The following is a 21,717-nucleotide window of genomic DNA, read 5'->3' as shown; positions in this document are numbered from 1 at the left end:
TTGTTGGTTGCCATTTTGTCCTATCGACAGCCTTATAGAAACTATTCCATTTTATGAGGTACAATGTATCAATTGTTGATCTGAGAGCATGAGCTGTTGGTGATTCTGTTCAGGAAATGTGTTTGAGGTTCTTCCCCTCACTCTCATAGAGTAGACTTAGCATGTCTGGTTTTATGTGGAGGTTCTTGATCAACTTGCCCTTGAGCTTTGTACAAAGAGATAAGAATGGATCAATTTTGGTGGGGATTGAATTGAACCTGAGGATTGCTTTTGGCAAGATGGCCATATTTGCTATATTATTCCTGCCAATCCAAGAGCATGGGAGATCTTTCTATCTTTTGAGATCTTCTTCAATTTCTTTCTTCAGAGACTTGACATTTTTGTCATACAGATCTTTCACTTGCTTTGTTAGAGTTACACCAAGCTTTTTCATATTATTTGTGAATACTGTGAAGGGTGTCATTTTCTTGATTTTTTTTCTCAACCAGTTTATCGTTTAAGTAGAGGAAGGCTACTAATTTGATTGAGTAAATTTTATATGCAGCCATTTTATTGAAGTTGTTTATCAGCTGTGGGAGTTATCTGGTGGAATTTTTGGGATAACTTAAGAATACTATCATATCATCTACAAAGAGTGAGATTTTAACTTCTTCCTTTTCAATATGTATTCTTATGACATCCTTTTGTTGGGTGATTTCTCTAGCTAGGACTTCTAGTACATAGGTTCATAAGTAGGTAGAGAATGCGCATCCTTGTCTAGTCTCTGAATTTAATGGGATTGTTTAAAGTTCCTCTATACTTAGTTTGATATTGGCTGCTAGTTTGCTGTATATTGTTTTTACTATGTTTAAGTATGAAACTTGAATTTCTGATCTTTACAAGACATTTACCATAAAGAGTTGTTGAATTTTTCCAAATGTTTCTCAGCATCTAATAAGGTGATAATGTGTTTTGTTTTTCTCCCCTTTCAGTTTATATAGTGGATTGCATTGATAGAGTTAGAAAGAACAATTTTTAAATTCATTTGGAATAGAAAAAAGCCCAGGATAGCAAAAACTACTCTCAGCAATAAAAGAACCTCCTGGGGAATAACCATCCCTGGTCTCAAGCTGTATTACAAAGCAATAGTGATGAAAACTGTGTGGTATTGGTACAGAGACAGGAGAGTAGATTAAAGGAATAAATTTGAAGACCCAGAAATGACCTCACATCCTTATGGTCACTTGATCTTTGAAAAAGGAGATAAAACCATGCAGTGGAACAAAAGATAACACTTTCTACACAAATGGTACAAGTTCAACTGGCAGTTTGTGTGTAGAAGAATGCAAATAAATCTGTTCTTATCACCTGATACAAAGCTCAAGTACAAGTGAATCAAGAACCTCCACATAAAACCAGATACACTCAAACTAATAGAAAGGAAATTAGGAAAGAGTCTCAAACACATGGGCACTGGGGAAATTTTACTGAACAGAAGACAAATGGCTTATGCTCTAAGATCAAGATTCAAAAAATGGCATCTTACAAAATTGCAAAGTTTCTATAAAACAAAAGATATTGTCATAATAACAAAATGGCAACCAACAGAATGGGAAAAGATATTTTCCAATCCTACATCTGACAGAGGACTAATATAAAATACATACAACAAACTGAAGAAGTCAGACTCCAGGGAATCAAATAACCTTATTAAAATTGAGTACAGTGCTAAACAAAAAAAAAAATTCTCAATGGAGGAATATCAAATATCTGTGAAGAACCTAGAGAAATGCTCAAAATACTTAGTCATCAGAGAAATGCAAATGAAAAGAATCCTAAGATTCCACCTCATACCAGTCAGAATGGCTAAGATCAAATACTCAGGTGACAGCAGATGCTGATGAGGATGTGGAAAAAGAGGAACACTTCTTCATTGTTGTTGGGATTGAAAGCCGGTACAACCACTCTGGAAAACTCTGGTTGTTCCTCACAAAATTGGACATTATACTACCTGAGGAACCAGTTATACGACTTCTGAACATATACCCAAAAGATGCTTCAACATATAACAAGGACACTTGCTCCATTATGTTCATAGCAGCCTTATTTTTAATAGCCCGAAGATGGAAAAACAGCTAAATGTTATTCCAAATGAGTTTGCAAAATGTTCTTTCTAACTTTATGAGGAATTAAGTATGAATTTTGTGGGGGATTGCATTGAATCTGTAGATTGCTTCTGGTAAGATGGCCATTTTCCTGTGTTAATCCTGCTGATTCATGAACATGGGAGATTTTTCCATGTTCTGAGGTTTTCTTTAATTTCTTTCTTCAAAGACTTGAAGTTCTTCTTATACAGATCTTTCATTTGCTTGGTTAGAGTCACACCAGGATATTTTATATTTTTTTGACTATCATGTAATAAGCAGTTTCCATTTCTTTTTCAGCCCATTTATCAACGAACTACAGAAAGACTACTGATTTGTTTGAGTTAATTTTATATCCAGCCACTTTTGTGAAGTTGTTTATTGCCTGTAGGAGTTTATGTGTACTTTTTGGATTGCTTAAGTATACTATCATAACATCCACACACAGTGAAATCTTGATTTTCACATTTCCTCTTTGTTACCTTGGATCTCCTTTTGCAGTCTAATTGCACTGGGTAGAACTTCAAATTCTATGTTGAATATATATATATATATATATAAAGAAAGTGGAATGAGTTGTCTAGTCCATGATTTTATCAGGATTGCTTCATCTTTCTCTCCATTAAGTTTGATGTTGGCAACTGGCTTGTTGTATGTTGCTTTTACTACCTTTAGGTATAAGACTTGAATTCATGATTTTTCTAGGAGTTTTAATGTGGAGTGTTGAATTTTCTCAAATGCATTTGCAGCATCTAATGAGATAATTATATAGTTTTCTTTTTTTACAACTTTATTGTTTTTAAAAAAGAGGGATACATAAACAGATTTTTAAAGGCATTTTGGCATAAGAATATATGAATATTTTTGTCAGTACTTAATTCTTTTAGAGGCTTGATAGCATGCACTGAAATCCCACTCCTTACCATAAGCATAAAGTACATGTAGGGCAGTAGTTTTCTTCTTTGAGTTTGTTTATATAGTGGATTACATTGATGGCTTTTCATATATTGAACCATCCCTGCATCCCTGGAATGAAGCTTACTTGATATTGTTAAATGATCTTATTGATTTTTTTAATTTAGTTTGTGAGACTTATATTAAGTATTTTTGCTTGCTAAATTTGGTCTCAAGTTGTCTTCTCTGTTGGGTCTTTGTGTGATTTAGGTATCAGCATAAATTTTGGTTTCATAGAACAAATTATGTAGTTCTCCTTCTATTTCCACTTTATGGAACTGTTTTAAGAATATTGATATTAGGTCTTCTTTGAAGGTCTGATGAATTCTGCACTAAAACCATCTGTTCCTAGAAACATCTGGTTTTTTTGTTTTGTTTTGTTTTGTTTTTTTTTTTGTTTTTTTTTTTTTTTTTTTTTTTTTTTTTTTTTTTTGAGTTGGGAGTCATCTAATGACTATTTCTATTTCTTTAGGAGTTATGGGATACTTTAGATCTTTTATCTGACCTGATTTAATGTTGTTACCTGTTATCTGTATAGGAATCTATTTGTTTTGGTGTGCATTACAGAGGTCTCACATGCAGATCTCTGGTCCAGCTAGGGGCTCATGTTCAGGGGAAGGAAAGAGAGCTTCTAGTGCTCTGCTGGCCCTGTTTTTGCTGCTGCAGTTCAGAGGAGCTTCTGGCAGCAGTGATTTTGAGAGAACAGATGTCTTCCCAAGCAGATGTGTTACAGCTCTTATGACAGAAGCTTTCAGAAGATAGAATAATTCCTGAATACCTTTAATGTTTCTAGATTGGCTTCTTATATACAGTTTTGGGATGGGTCAGAGTCTGGCAACAGGTACTTCCTATTGGCTTGTCCTGAGAATTAGGAATATTTCATCTACATATTTGAGGGTGTAGTCCTGCTTCTGTCTTGAGCCTACCTGATGTGTGGTAAAGTCCTAATATGTTAGGGAGGGACTTTGGGCAGTGTGACTGTTCTATCCTGATCCTATGTCACATCCTCACCTGTAGAGAAGGGACCTGGGGCATGGCTGCTCTGGCTTGAACCAAAGTCACATTCTCACTTGGAGGAGAGACTTGGGGTGTGGCCTATGCAACTCAAAGCTCTCTACAGAGGGCCTTAGGAGGTACCATAGGTGCTTAATAGGAGCTTGAGTTCATGGGAGACTAGCAAGCTGCCTGATGTCCCTTGGGACTCCCAAGGTTTCAAATTATCTTGATCAGGAATCAGGGTACCTTTCACAGCCATAGTTTCACAGATTTGATACAAATTTTCCAGTTTTAATATGTTATGTCTTCCTTTTCATATCTCATTTTGTTAATTTTGATACTGTGCCCTCTGACTAGTCTGGCTAAAGCTTTATCTGTCTTGTTAATTTTTACAAAGAACCAGCCCCTGTTCATGTTGATTCTTTGTATATTTCTCTTTGTTTCCGCTTGGTTGATTTTAGCTCTGAGTTAGATTATTTCCAGCTTTCTACTTTCCTTGCTTGTATATGCTTCTTCTTCTTCTTCTTCTTCTTCTTCTTCTTCTTCTTCTTCTTCTTCTTCTTCTTCTTCTTCTTCTTCTTCTTCTTCTTCTTCTTCTTCTTCTTCTTCTTCTTCTTCTTCATCTTCTTCTTCTTCTTCTTGTTCTTCTTCTACTTCTTCTTCTTCTTCTTCTTCTTCTTCTTCTTCTTCTTCTTCTTCTTCTTCTTCTTCTTCTTCTTCTTCTTCTTCTTCTTCTTCTTCTTCTTCTTCTTGAGCTTTCAGAAATACTGTTTAGCTGCTAGTGTATGAGTTCTCAGGTTTTTTTTTGAAGGCTCTCACAACTATAAGTTTCTCTTAGTACTGCTATAATTTTGTCTCATAAATTTGGGTATAATGTGTACCTTCAGTTTAATTAAATTCTAAAAGGTCTTTAAGTTCTTTATTTCTTCACTGAATAAGATACTGAGTAGAAGGTTGTGCAGGTTCTATGTGTATATGCTCTTTCTATTGTTTGTTGTTGTTGTTGTTGTGATTGCAAAACACCCTTAGTCTGTGGTGGTCTGATAGGATGTATGATATTATTCCAGTTCTCTTTTACTGGTTGAGACTTGTGTTTGATTATATAATCAATTTTTGAGAAGGTACCCTGAGGTGTTAATAAATAGGTATATTCTTTTGCTCTACAGAAAAATGTTCTGTAGATATCTCTTAAATCCACTTGGTTCAAATTTCTGTTAGTTTCACTGTGTCTCTGTTTAGTTTCTGTTTCCTAGCTATGTACATTGGTGAGAGTGGGGTATTATGGTGTGAGGATCTATGTGTGTTTATGTTTTAGTAATGTTTTTTTTTTACAAGCATAGGTACCCTTGCATTTGGCACAAACATTAAGAATTAAAAGTTCCTCTTGGTAGATTTGACCTTTGATGAATATGTTTTGCCCTTTCCCACCATTTTTGATAACTTTTGGTTGAAAGTCAATTTTATTGGCTACTAGAATTGCTACTCCAGCTTGTTTCTTGGGACTTTATTTCTGTAAATAATGTTCCCATCCTTTTACACTGAGGTAGTGTCTATCATTGCTACAAAAATGTGTTTCCTATATGCAGCAAAATTTCTAATCCTGTTTAGTTATCCATTATTTTAATCTATGTTCCTTTTTGGGAGAATTGAGTCCATTGATATTGACAGATAGTATGGACCAATGATTGCTGCTTCCTTATATTTTTGTTGTTAGAGGTGGAATTATGTGTGTGTGCGTGGTTATCTTTGGGGGGTGGTTGCGAGAAGATTAATTTCTTGATTTTTCTTGGTTGTAGCTTTCCTTCTTGTTTTGAAGTTTTTCTTTTATTATCCTCTGTAGGACTAGATTGGTAAAAAGATAATGTTTAAATTTTGTTTTGTTATGGAATATCTTGATTTCTCCATTTCTGGTAATAGAGAGTTTTGCTGGGTATAGTAGCCTGGGCTGCCATTTTTTTTTTTTTTTTTTTTTTTTTTTCTCTCTTTTAGGGTCTGTATGACATCTTCCAAGATTCTGGCATTTTGAATTTTGTTGAGAACTCTGGTGTAATTCTTATAGGTCTGCCTTGGTATGTTACTTGACCTTTATCCCTTACAGCTTTTTATGATTTCTTTGTTCTTTGGATTTGGTGTTTTGATTATTATGTGATAGTGGGAATTTCTTTCCTAGTCCAAACTGTTTAGTGTTCTGTAAACTTCTTATATATTTATGATCATCTCTTTCTTTGGGTTATGAATGATTTTTTTCTGTAATTTTGTTGGAGATGTTTACTAGCCCTTTGAATTGGGAGTTTTCACTCTCTTTTATACCTATAACTCTTAAGATTGGTCTTTTCATTGTGTCCTGGATTTCTGAATGTTTTGAGTTAAGAGACTTTTTTCTTTGTTCTTTGACTGTTAAATCTATGTCTTCTATGATATCTTCTATACCTGAGAGTCTCTTTTCTTTCTCATTTATTCTGTTGGTGATGCTTGCATGTGTCACTCCTGATCTATTTCCTCTGTTTTCCATCTTGAGGATTGTCTCCCTTTTGTTTTTCTTTAATGTTTTTATCTCCAATTTTAGATCCTAGATGGTTTTATTCATATTTTTACCTGACTGACTTATTTTCCTGTATATATTTAATAGATTTATGTATTTCCTCTTTAAGGGCTTCTACTGGATTATATGTGTTCTCCTGTATTTATTTAAGGAAGTTATCTCCTTTTTAAAGTCCTCTATAATCTTCATAAGGTGAGATTTTAGGTCAGAATCTTACTTTTTATGTGTCTTGGGGTATCCAGGGCTTGGTGTTGTGAGAAAACTTGGTTCTGATGTTTCCAAGTAGTCTTGGTATCTGTTGCTTAGGTTATTTTGTTTGCCTCCCACCATCTGTTTATTTCTTATGCTAACTGGCATTGCTGTCTCTAACTGGTGCCTGACTCTCCTGTGAGCCTGCTTGTGTAGCAGCTCTTGGGAGCCCTATCTTCTTAATCCTGGAATTCTGAGATAATGTGATCCTGAGATCCTAAGTGTAGTAGAACTCCTGGATTCAAGCTGCCTCTAAGATCCTGGTACACTAGTGAGTCTAAATTCCTGTGATCCTGGTTGTGTCAGAGCTCCACAGAGTCAACTGTGATCTTGTTGCTGCAGGAGTGGGTGGGGAGCCAGAGCACTGGGTCTGCTCCAGGCACAGTTGTAAAGTGAAAGGCTTGGCTTTGTTTATCAACATATTTGTTTTAACCTTTGTCATGTGTTACACTTTCTTGCAACCATCCTTTTAATCCTGGTGCTAATTTCAGTGAGTAAACTGAAGGTACTGATTTTTCCTCTCCTTGAAAACTATCAGTAAAATTAGTTTAGCAACAAGAGGTAATTCATGTTCCTTTATTTTTCCCTAGCTGATATCTAGCCCATTCTTTTGCAGACCCATGTAGGAATCTATACCTACTGTGAATAATTTATTGCAAAGCTGTGCGTTTCCTAGGATACAATATTTTGCAACAGTTCTATCTTCTAGCATATTTATCCATATCTTTCCTTTTTTTCCTACAACATGACCTGACAAAAGAAATAATGTACACTTACGTATGGATATCTCATCCATTATTTATTCTCAGCACTTTGGACAACCATGAGTCTCCAAAATTACTACCAGGTAATCGTATACAAAGCTTTTCTAATTAAGACCAAGTATAGCATTTGTCTATAAATCCTACACTAAATATGTAGAATGATGCTTGGTGATATATTTATTTACTAAAACAACAGAATAATTTGCAATAGATTTTATTTTTTATCAACTTTGGGTTGCTTCCTACAGAGTGGTTCTCAATCCCACTTGAATTGCATTTTGTTACTTCTACAACCATAGTTCTACTTACACAAATAGTCATATATTTCTTGAAAGATTGGTCTCAACAATGGTAGGATACTTACCTGAAAAGACTATTGAAGAATGCTTTGTCCCAGAATCTTTCAGAGAACTGCTAGTTGGTATATTGAAAGCTTTTCATGCAGTCCTAGTTGATTATTCCTTATCCTGTGTCCAAAGTGCATAATATGTTCAGCTGCAGAATTTTTTTTAATTAAACAACGTTATTTTAAAAAACAAAGATAAATGTACAGATTTTAAGCATTTTTGTATAAAAGTATACAAATACATTTATGTCAGTGCTTGGTTTTTTTAAAGGTTTGATAGTGTGCATCAAGATCTTACTAATTACAATGAGCATAAAGTACATGTAAAACAAGACATAACCTGGAATTAGTCAAAGTTTTCTTGGTGTGTAAAGATTAAGCATAATGGTTTTTTCTTTTCTTTTTTTCTTTTCTTGAACTTCTCATATAGTCCGTGAGTTGTTTCTGGGGTGTTCAGAGCTTTCTGGGGTTAGTATCAAATTATCAGTGACTGCATATTATGTCTGTTCTTTTATGACTGGGTTAGCTGCAGAATTTTTATCTGACACTACTGAGCAGAAAATATCAAGTAGTTTTATTATGTAAGGGATATTAGAGATCTCTCTAACAAATGAATAACACGGAGACATCACAACTGAAATGCTGAATGTTTTTAAAATAAATATTTTTAAATAAACATTGTATGCTACAACAATAAAAGAGATTTCCATATGGTGCTCCAGACACCTTTCATTACTCTTGCCTTCGTTGTATCATTCCATATTCTCCAATAACTTTTTCATATCTAATGTTCTTCCTCTCTTCTGTCATTTGTCTATTTTCACCACCCTTACTTAAGTCATCACCCTTTAATGGTCTTATACTAGTTTCTTTATTTTTAAAGGTATAAGTTGAACATATAAAACAATAGATAATGGCTAGGATTCTCATATAAAGGAAGACACAAAATTTGTCTTTCCATGCCTGAGTTGTTTCACTTGATACTTTTTTCAGCTTCATTGTTACCTACATATTTTAAATTTTAATTTTTCTTTAAAAATTAAATTTTATTTTATATATGTCCTATGGTTTCATGATATATCATCTAGTTGGAGGACATCTTGGCTGATTTCATTTTTTTTTACCTATTAGTAATAGAGCAACTTTGAGCATAGTGTCTCTATATAATTAACAATCTTTGGGGTATTCATTCAAAGTGGAATAGCTTGGTCATATTGCAGTTCTATCTCCAAGTTACTGCTTTATTTTTATCTGTGCTCTGGTTTCTATAGTGGATGTATCTGTGTCCTTTTCACTAACAATACATAAGAGTTTCCCTTTCTGTTCTTCCCAGCATTTGATGCCATTTCGTTTGTTGATAAGAACCATTTAACTGGATGAGATAAAAGATAAAGGAAGTTTTTAATTCCTTGGAAACTAATGGTGTAGAACACATTTTAAATTGTACTTTGGTCAACTATATTTCTTTTTCGTGAATTCCCTTTTCATACTAGGTTTGTCAGATGGTCATAATTACTTTTTTGAACAAAGACGTTGCAAGATATTTATAATTGCTTTATGAAACAAAGACATGTTTCCTGGAGCACTAGTTAAGCTTACAGGTGGCAGAGTGCAAAATCCTTCAGGAACAAAGGTTGTCTGGTTATAAAAAGGAATGAGCCTGGTTAGTCTATACTCTAAGGTGGCTTTTAAGCTGAAAGCAGAGGTAGAGTGGTTCACCAAGGTTAATCCTTCCTGTTTTACTTTTCTTGGGCAGAAGTACCTTTGTTGTCTTTAGCCTTTTTGTTTTCACCAAAAAAAGTTACAATTTCGTTTTTCTCTTCCTCTTTTTATTTTTAAAAATCTTTTGTAGAATTTTATTATTATTATTATTATTATTATTATTATTATTATTATTATTGCATTGAATTTGTAATTTTGGTAGAATGGTCATTTCACAGTTTTTATTCTACAAGTCCATGAGTCTGGGAGGCCTCTTATTTTCCCAGTGCGTTTTAGTCAGGGTTTCTATTTCTACATAAAACATCATGACCAGAAAGCATGATGGAGAGGAAAGAGTTTATCCAGCCTACACTCCCACATTGCTGTTTATCACCAATGGAAGTCAGGAATGGAACTCAAGCAGGTCAGGAAGCAGGAGGTGATGCAGAGACCATGGAGGGATGTTACTTACTGGCTTGCTTTCCCCTGGCTTGCTCAGCTTGCTTCCTCATAAAACCCAGGTCTACCAGCCCAGGGATGGCACCACCCACAATGGGCGGACCCTCCCCTCTTGATCACTAGTTTAGAAAATGCCTTACAGCTGGATTTCATGGAGGCATTTACTCAACTGAGGCTCCTTTCTCTGTGATAACTCCAGCTTGTGTTAAGTTGACACAAAACCATCCAGTACACAGTGTATCTCCAAATTCCTTTCTTCAGAGTCTTACATTTTTATCATAGACATTAATCTCTTGTACAAGTTCACCAAAGGTATTGCTTGTGTGGGTTGTGATTAGAAATTTTCTCTATTCCTTTTTAGTGTGTCCTTAACTGATATGTAGAAAATTACTGGTGTTTTTTTTTTTTTTTTTTTTTTGTTAGTGTATCCTCCTTTCCCTTTGACAGGATCTTACTATGTAGCTCAGCTAACCTAGAATTCACCTTTGGACCAGTCTGGCTTCATATACAGAGATCCACCTGCCTCTGCCTCCCAAGTGTTTGGATTAAAGGTTTGCAAACTATGTTATTCTTAATTTATGGACAAATGTATGGTATAATTTAGAAAAATTTGCTTTTATCTACTTGTAAGGAAGAAAAACTCTGTAGTCATAGGATGGAATATTCTGTATATGTCTGGTCCATTTGGTATATATTATTAAACCATAATATTTCTTTGATTTTTTACATGATGACCTATTTATTTTGTGAAAATGGGTCATCTACTATTGCTACATTCTGGTTTACCTATATCTAATGGTTACAAGTGCTTGATTTATGAAAATGAGAACATCAGATTTCAGGGTGTATATTTTTTGTGGATTTCTGACTTTATCAGGATTAAGAGGATCTTCTTAATCTTGATACCCAATCAGAAAGCCTGGGGTCTGCTTTTTCAAAACAAAATTGAGGTGCTTGGGTACTTGCTTCTTTTCTTGTTCCCTTTACTTAAACAGCCTCTCTCTGTCTCTCTCTCCTCTTCTCTCTGTCTCTCTCTCTGTCTCTCTCTGTCTCTCTCTCTCTCTCTCTCTCTCTCTCTCTCTCTCTCTCTCTCTCTCTCTCTCTCTCTCTCTCTCTCTCTCTCTCTCTCTTCTCTCTCTCTCTCTGTAGGGAGCGGCACGGACCGCACCCACCAAGATGGCGCCGACATCCGGCTTGCTTTGTGGTAATCAAATACACTGCACATGTGCTTACAGGTTCCTAGTGCCAGGTGGCGCTATGCTAATCAGGCGAGTAGCACTACACCAATCCCTGGAGGACAAATCATCCCTCCCCATCCAGAGGGAATATAAGGGGAGCGCGCTCCGCGCTCGGGGGCCCCTGTATCAGCATTGAGGTGTCCCTGAATGAAGGCTGTTGAGAAGAATCTGGAATGTCCTGTCTTCCTTGCTGGTTGAGGTGTTCCCCGACATCTCTCTATCTATCTCTTTCTCTCTGTTTCTCTCTCCCCTTTTCCCCCTCTCTCACCACCCTTTGATTCTATGGCAGTATTTATTCTTAAACAACAGGTATGTTTCTGTACACAGTGAAAGGATAGATACTTTTCTCTGATCCATTCAGCAAGCTTGCAAATTTTACCTAAAGAACTGAACTCAAAATTTTCAAAATTACTGTTGAAAGATGTGTGCCAATGCTGCCATTTTGTTGATCTTGTGATATTTGTTTTCTTGCTCCTATGTGTTAGAGTCATTACTAGCTCCATTCACTTTTATTTTATATTCTCCTGGATGTATTTATTCTTCACTTGACACTGAAGCATCGACTATTCTCTGTAGGTCTGGACTTTGATTCATTAATTCAGCTAGCCTCTTTTTGCCATTTGGAATTCACCAACAGTTATGATGGATAGCTTTGCTAGATAACAGTTGAGTGCCATCTCTGCTCTCTCAGAACTTAAAACAAGTTTTTTAACCTCTTCTGGATTTTAAAGTGTTCATTGAGAAACTGGTTATTGTTGTGACTGGTCTGCCTTTGTATGAGATTTGTTCCTTTCTCTTGCATTTTTTTGATCAATGCCCATTCATGAGTCTATCTATTTAACAATTTAACTATAATTTGAGATGGAGAGATTCTTTTGCTTCCAGATCTATTTAGCATTCCCTGTCCCTCTTGTACTTTAGTATAAACAATTTTTCCTAAATGTGGAATATTTTTTCCTCCATTGTTTTACTGAATATTTATTACATGCTTTTAGCTTTCAATTTCTTTCCTTTTTCTATGCCCAGAATTATAGATTTGATCATTTCAATGTGTTCCGGAGTTCCTGGACTTGAATCAAGAGTTTATATTCTTTCCCTTTGTTTGTAAATTAGATGAAATTTTATCTCTTTGAATGTATTTTTAATTGTCTATTTGAGTTCTCTGTTTGATGTTTCATCTAATTTATTTTTGTTAATAGTAATTAGTACAGAATCAGTGATCTTCACAAAAATTATGTTCTTGTTTTTTAATATTGTTTAAAATTTTATGGTAGAATTTAGACATCTGGAGTTAACCTGATGGTTGTGACTTTGACATAGAGTTTAATGTGCCAACTCACAGACCTCCTTAGATAGAGCAATGTTCATGTCTTCTACTGAACAACATGGGCCTCTAGAGAGTGTCTTGAGGCAGACTATTGTCTTGGAAGACTACAAAGTTGTCTTCCAAAATTTGAGGCTGACATGAATGTCTATCTTATTCTGCCTGACTACATGGGCTGAATATCCTGAAGAGAACCAAGTAGGAGGCAAAACTCTGGTTGGTTAGCTTGGGTCTCCTACTAGTAGCAAACTGTATGGTCTGGGTACTACCTACCTCCTTTTCCTCTACCAGAAATAATATAACTTGAACAATATAGTCTGTGACTATATTTTATACACTGTAGTATCTGTTTCTCTTTATTTCATAACTAATGCAGTATACAGAATATTGTGTTCATATAGTGTTTATGTACCATGGCACCTTAAATTCTTCAATATTATTTTCTTAAAGCTATTCTTCCTTATCTCAAGTCTGTTTAATAAAACTGTGGAAATTCATCAAGTAAACTATGAAAAACATAATTATTCAATTATATAACAATTCTAACCATAACATTCACTTTTAAGAATCTTATTAAAATATGCTTTATATATTGTTTGATGCATATATATGTATATATATAACTTTATATCCCTTAAATAACTTATTTAAACAATGATGTAAATAATACATTGCAATATATAAAAAACAATGATTTCTAAACATATATACATGCAAATAAAGCTTGCAAACTTAACACACATTTTATATATTTTCTATAACTGCAAAGATGTTTCATTTCTATGTATACAAATTTTCTTCCTTCCCTATATTTTATATTTATTTGCCTTGTATTTTGGTTTACCAACTACTTTCTTTGCAATATTAAATATTACTTTCAAGAAATAATATCACCTCTTTAAAATCTATTGGGACATCTCTCAGTATTTTATTACTGAGTATATTTCATATAGAATTTTGGAGAAATTTTTTTTAATTCAAAAAGTCCACTATTATGTCCAAGTTGATATGAGAGTTTTCAGTACCAGACATTGACTTGTATTGAAAGCTGTTGTGTCTTTTGGGACAAAGGAAAATGTGTGACTTTTCTCTTTCATTCTGTTAATGGGAAGGATTACATTTGATTTGAATCTGTTAACATGTTATGCACCATAAAACTAGAAAAGGTAGCCATATAAATAACTATTTTATAGCCTGCTCTCCATTTCTACACCTTCATATATTTGTTTGTTTACTCATTTTAAGAAGATTTGTTGAGAATCTTCTGTGTATTTAGCACAAAGAATATGTAATAGTCATGCTTGACAACACATTTCTGCCACTATAAAGTCATGGATTGTTAGTGCTCTTAACGTGCTTTTGAAGAAGAAAAATATGTGCCTATAACTGTAGCAAATGTTCACAGCAATTGCATATTGGCAATCCCTCATACTATAAACTTTTTATAAATTAAATCAATTTATATATAAAAATTGTATATTCTAACATTGTTGTACCACCTCTCTCTCTTTTACCTGATTTGCATTTCATCTTATTGATAGAAACCTTCCTTATTGGGGTACAAGTGCATTTTTGTAAATATTAGTGCCCTTGCACATTTTCCATATACTTGTTGATGACTTGTAAGTATTTTTACAAGAAATATTTATTTTGATTTATCTCCCTATCAAAACAAGAATATTTTATTGGGTTTTGCTGTTTAATTTTTGAAATTCCTTATACATTCTGGATATCAACTATTTCTCAAATTTGTTCATTTGAATAGTTTCATTACGTATGATGTTACTTTCTTCTATTGTTTTCATTTGGGAAAAAGGTTTTTTGTTTTTTTTTCTTATAGTCTAATTTTTGTTTACCTTGTATATCCTGACAAAGATATTGTTATCCATCTTAGTGTCTCTGAAGAAACTCTGGAGAGAGGCTTTCTTAGCCTTTATCTTGCTTTACTTCTCTATTGAGGTATCCGCAATATGATTTATGCCAGAACACATAGCATGGATTATAATGCAAATTGTTTTGGAGAAAACAAAGAACAAATTATTTTGAAATATTGACTAGTATTGTCCTAGTAAAAGAGCCACATATACTTAATTAAATTATAAATAATGCTTAGCAAATTCTTTAAAATACCTGCACATAAACATTGAATGATTGTTGTTTTTATTTGTTCATGGTTTGTTAACACGTTTGATGCTTTAGTCCTCCCTTGCATTAATATATTGCTTATCCACACTTATTATTGAAGTTACCTGTCAAAACAGAGCATTATAGTGTGGCAAGAAGTTGACAATTTCATCATTCATATACTTCTGTGAGCTTCCAATTTTAAGTGCCAATTATTTCCATATCTTTGACCCACCTCACTAAATGGAAAAGCTATTTAGTTTGTGGAAAAGAATTCAGGATTACTTAATATTACTTGTGATTTTTCTGACTCAGAGTTATTGTTTTTAAGAATACAATACTAAAGGAAAGGATTGACTAAACTTACATCAGATTATTGTACTAATTATTTTGATATTATGCATGTTTATATAGCTGCATATAGTTAAATAATATTATTGATTATTATCAAAACCAGAAACCTCTAGAATAGTGTGTGTGTGTGTGTGTGTGTGTGTGTGTGTGTGTGTATGTATGTGTGTATGTGTGTCAGATCAGGATACATGGTGTCTCCTATATTACCCCCAGAAGTATTTCTTTAAGGTCTTACTGAACTAGAAACACATATTTTCAGATAAACTCTCTGGCCAGTTAGCTCCTGGGATCAACACGTACATGTACATGCTTAAGTTTTATGCCGGTGCTAGGCATCCTAACAAAGGTCCTCAGGTTAAAAGATCAAAAATAGGATTACTCCGTTATCACACCAGCCATAGAATAGAACATTTAAAGACAGAGCAATCTGCTGAGATTCCTTTTAGAATGATGTCAAAAGATAAAGTTTCAAAAGATTATTTAAATAGTTTAAATTTTATTTTGGTTAATAATGCAAAAAGGATCTCCATTTTGTGAATAAACAGAGGAATGGTTGCTCTTAAGGTAATTATATGCAGAATGCTAGATAACACTTCATTGACATAGAATATATTTGTCTGAAAATATGCTGTTAGTGAAGTTTTGCTACTCAGGAACCCAGCAAACAGCTGTCATGACTTCTCAAAAAGCCAGAGAAAAAAAGCTCGTTTGATTTTACTGATGTATACCTATTGCATAAGTGATTATTTTCGTTTAGTCTGTTTAGGCCTAAAGGTTTAACTCACATCAAAGCAAGAATACCATTAAATGGCATTTAACATTGTCTGGCATTTTTATGTATATAGTGGAAACATCAATATAGTTCTGACATCTATCAAAAAGTAATGGTATAATGTTCTGCTCCCACTCCCAGTATATTTGACTGGAAATAACGAAATCACTCAGTGATTTATCTGAGTTATAAATACAATAATTGAGTTTTGTATATATATTCTGATTGTTTCACTAATCAACTATCATTGCAGAGAATTCAGAGCTGATGTTTATTGTGGTCCTTTAATACTAGTGAATTATGAATTTATATTTACTATTGAATTATTCTCTTACCAATTGCTATATATGTAAACTTAGATTAAATATTCAAGTCCTATTTCATACTATCTACTGTGACATTATTTAGATATGAAGAAAAATGAAATTGTGAACTAAAGGTAAATTCATAAGGCTTAAAATAAGCATTTTAAGTATGGTAGCCCCAATACAGAATAAAGAAAAGAAATCAGTCATGCTCAAGGAAATATAAGTGACATGTATCATCTGATAAGTACTTTAAGGTCAAAGGAGAAAGCCATGTATCATATCAGATTTTTCTAGTCTCTGTGATCACAGACATATATTTTGGAATAAAATTCCCTGTGTCTTGAAGTCCTGAATGACACACACAGCCTATAGAAGATTGATGGCATACATTACATTAGAAAATACTGTGATTGATTTTTAACCAGAAGTTATTAAGATGTTTCTTGCTAGACATAATTTACATAGTCTGCTTTATTAACAGAAGCATAGTCTTCTCTGTCCCCGAGGACGACTCATTTAAGTAGAAAGAGACAAACACCAGGACTAGAGAGAATCTAGAGTGTTACAAAGGAGTTAGTAGTGAGAAAAATAAAACCTTGACCAAGTAGAGTTTATAAAGGAGAAAAGAAAGTACAAAAAAGCCAGAACAAAATTCAATTGTTAGTTACATAAAGTATAACAAAATTACCCAACAGACATGTTACAGTTTGTTCTAATATTACACAGATTTAATACGTTGTACCTATTGGATTAACAATACCCTTGTTTAACCTTTCTCCCCATTACTACTTTAAAATCCATGGTACAATCTCACATGCTATATTTTTCAGCTTAGAAAATTTTCCCAGACTTCTGAACATTTCTTACTTAGCTTCAAGGCATACAAATAGAATTAATCCAAGCTTTTATGTCAAGAGTGCTGTCCAACCGGTGCTATGAGAATTATTTCTAGTATCAGGGAGGAAAGCCAGGTGCATGTGAGTTAATTCAGACTGCGCATTTATCTACTCAGCTGTATAGTCTCAGAGGATAGGTGGCATGTTAATACTGCTGTAAGAATCTTTTTTCACCTTGCTCTCAGAGAGAACGCTGCAAGGACAAACAGAGAAAAAGCTCTGCCTGAGTAACTTTTCCCTTTCATTGGTTTAGTTGAGCTTGTATTGGAGATTTTTGGAACAAAGAGTTAATCATTTTCAAAGCAGTATTTTAGAGAGAAATTTCATTTTTCTGAGTTTGTTAAAAAGATAATTCTTCCAGAGTACAACAATAGGATTTTTTTCAATTAAAAGATTAATACTTCGAATCTTTATGGTTTGTATTGGTACCTAACTGTATTGTCTTCAAAAAAACTGTTAAACTTGACCCTTCTCAGCAGAAATAATTATAGAGAAGTTTTCCTCTATTATAGATTCTAAAAAGTCATTGGTTCAGAAATTAAAATTTTTACTAAAAGTGAAAACAGCAAGCATTTTAAAACAGTTTAATGAATTAACCTTGTCATCCAGCAGACATTAATCATATTTATCCCCTCCAGTAACTCTTCCCATTTTCTCCTCTGGCCTTCTTCAATTCACCCTCACAACTTCATGCTCTTCTTCTTGGCCTAAAACCACTAAATCTTGTTTGTGTTGCAGATTGCTACAGGGCACAGGTCCCACTTTTGAGTGTGGTTGTAGTATAAAGTGTCACACTTTTAAAGACAACTATCGGTTCTTTTACCCAGCAACGATCAAATGACAAAAAACTTTTAGCTAAGAATAGGACTTTGTGCCTATTTCTCCTTCTCCACACTGGTATTTTGTCTGGTTTGACAAGAAGCAAAATTCCAAGCGTAACTTGCTTCAATGTTAGGTTATACTTATAAAACTAAGTATAGTGTGTTTGTATGTGGTGTTTACTGATAAAAATAAAAAGGACCCTATAGTAATTTTAAAATATCTATATTCTTTCTCATTAAAATAATTAATCTGTAAAACATACTCTTCTGTGATTATGAACAAAACCACCATCTTGGCTCATGCTTTTGTTTTATGAAGATGAAATACTGCCATATCTGGAAAAATAAAAATGGCTACTTCAATGTTATTTATTTCCTCTTATCACATTTCTCTTGACTATAAATAATAATATAAGCATAAAATAAGAGTGTGTCATGTTATCCATTAAAGAGACCTAATTGTTGATAAAAATATCTTAGGATGGCCATAGGCATGCATTTGGGATTTGTTTTCTGTGTTATGTTGAATTATATGCCTAATATTTAATTTTATCCTTATATGTTAATTTGAATATAATCTTGACAATAACTTCAAGAGGAACTTTAGTGGGTGTTCATTTCTTTTTATCATTCATTCCAGGTGTATTTTTAAATGGACAATTTATCTGGCATTGATACAAGGATAAAGGAAGTTAAAGTCATAAGGTTTCCAGTCCCGTGAATTTTCAATATGTAGAGGAAAGGTCAGAAAATAGACAATAATCCAGCTCATGTGGAAGATGACTCCAGATAACCATGGGTTCAATAGATAAAATACTGTGATGTCAGGTGACATCACAGACACTGATTACTACTGGAAGCCATCTGAAACAAACCTGAGAAAAGTTCTTTCAGAAACTAGTGGGTTTTGAGGTCATTTAAATTAAAACCTAAAGGACAAAAAAAAAAAAAAAAAAACAGAGCTGCATAAAGATCTGAACACTCCTTTGCTACACAGGAATGACTTATGACAAATTCTAGGTAGAACAAATTAAGGCCACTAGAAGAACAGAAATGTCAGTATAAAGAGAATGCTGCAGAGCACAGAAATAGATTGTGAGGTGAGACAGAAATAGCAGAATACCTATTCCTGTGGAGAAAGGCTGAGAAGAATGCTCATGCAGAGACCAGAGTTTGGATCCCTTCATCCGTATCTGGCAGCTCACAACTGCCTGTGTCTCTAGCTCACATATGATCTGTAATATGCTAATTAGTTATGTGACTTATTAGACAAAATCTACTTAAGTCAGATGCTCATTGCATCATTTTCCTGATTGATAAGATATGAATTAAGGTATGTGTAATGGCTCAGCGGAAAAAGTACATGGGCCTTTCAATATTTTTCCATTCTTATGTCTGGGTGCTAGCTTTTTAGATGTACTGTCTGAATACCCTTAATATCACACTCCTGTGAACCTCTTGTAATTACCATGTATCATGCTAAAATGTTGCAATACAGTGAAATAAAATAGATTCAGTTAAAATATTTACATTTTAAATATATGCTCAGCACAAAACCTTGCACTCCACAGTTTCAAGATGTAACCTCAATAAAAGACCCCTTCTGTTATTCTCTGCAGGTCTATCTAGGCACATGCCTGCACATAAAAAAATAGTAATGTCATTAAAAATCACAATGTTTACCCTTAGAAGTATAGTAAGAGGTAAAGGAACTTACACAGCCTTATGGTACTTCTGTTTTGCGGTGTTGTGTTGAACTTTGTAATCCAAGGAATAGCAGAATGTTTGGGCTTCTGAAGTCTTTCAGACTGTGGGGGAGAGTACCTTAACAAAACAAGAAAAACAGAAGTCAAACAAATCAGTTGAGAAAGCAAATTAAGAACTCTCACTCTTTTGCCCTTCTTGACAACAGTGTTCATCTAATGTCATAGGACTGCCATTTCAAACAATGCTATTTGCTGCTGCTGGGTGTATGCGATATGTTCCCAGTAGGCTTGTGTAGATATAGATGCAGTAGCCAGAGGACCTTGCTACCCAGTCTGTTCTCTCTTTACACCTTAGGCAGATGTTCAAGGATTGAGGTCATCAGGCCAGTGCCACGGTACATTTCCTGCTGAGCCATCACGCCTACATTGATTCCTGTCTTGTGAAACAGAATTGAAACAGAGACTATCTGACCCAAGTGGATTGTGTATAACACCGAGATAATGAGTACATTATAAATGGCTGGGTCCTTACAAACTGGTAAGCTACATACTTGTAGCCCAAGCAAAAATAAATGCATGTAATTTGGCAAAGAAATCGACATTGTATAGTAACCAAGGTGAGTCGTAACTTTAAATGGATAACCACTTAGGAATGTAGTAAGGCAGCCAGTGTACATTTCTCAAGAAAAGTCTACACAACAACAGAAATGAAGAAGAGTGTGGACTACAGACACTTCTCTGCTTCTCTGTTTTATGAAGGCACAGGTACAAACAGTGAGAGAATGTGGTGATAACAACAGAACGCAGGGATGTCTCTGAACTTTTAATAACTCTGTTTCTTGGTCTAAGTGTTAATTGCCCAGGAAGGGTATGGTTGGATGCTTCAGTCTGAAGACCCTTAAGATGGCATTTCACTGAATTGCTCCTAAGTCACAGTGTATGAGGTTAAAACGTTATAGTACAGTAAGATAAAATAAAATCAGTTAAAATATTTAAATTTTAAAATTATGCTTAGCACTAAACCCTGTCACTCCACCATTCAGAGCTACAACATCAACAGAAGATTCTGTCAGACTTTTGAGGAAGAAGTCATGGTTGGAATGCGTGCCCTGCTGTGGACATGCTACCTGGAGGTCTGGAATATGAACACAGTTGTAATCATCCTATAATATTTAATTGCCAAGCCTCTTCCCTTTCTAAACAATAGTGCTTTCCATTAGCATTACTTGGAGTCTCACAGATGTTTCTCTGTAATAAGGTTTAAATGTTTCTTGACATTCAATAGAGGTATGTTCAAATAAGCCACAGTGATGAAAATGCTGCTCATGATAAGTAATTTCAAGAAACCTACCCTACTATATATGGCCATTTAGTAGCACAGGGAGGATTATCACTGATTTGCTTCTGGTGGTGAGGATAAGTGGAGGCTGCAGCTTCTTCCCTCCTCCTGCTCAGCTCTGTGAAAGAATGTCATAGCAGGTCATTAATTCAGGAGATCAGAATGAAAGCCAGATTCCTTCCAGGTGTAGAATGTTACATAGTTATAACTATAAGCATTCATATGTTCAATCATCTTAAGTTGGAAGCTGTATTACAATACAGCTGCTGGTATAAATATAAAATACATAAGTCTTATTTTCACCTTAACCCTTTATTTTTAAAGTTAATATCTAAAATCCATAACTGAATATGGGTATTCCAATATCTCTAATGAAGCCTTCTTAAAAGTTCTCAACAGCAATTTAAATGATGTCAAGAACTGGAATTATTTATTGCTTATAAAATCTTTTAATGCAATTTCACATTTTTATTAAATTACTGTATTTATTTACATTCCAAAAGTCACTCCCCTTCCTGGTCCCCTCCTCCTGGTATCTCTTGCCTCCTCATTCTTCTTCCCACTTCACAGTGTCTGTGTGGGTGATCTCTCAACCAGCCCACCCACCACACCCTCTTCCCAGCATTTGAGTTCAAGAACCAGAAATAGAAAACTATAGAGTGGAGAGTACTCTTCAAATATTAAATATATTTCTCAAAAAG

This window comes from Micromys minutus, assembly GCF_963924665.1.
Source record: "Micromys minutus genome assembly, chromosome: 11".
NCBI classification, from domain to species: Eukaryota; Metazoa; Chordata; class Mammalia; order Rodentia; family Muridae; genus Micromys; species Micromys minutus.
Note: the sequence above shows the minus strand (reverse complement) of the source record.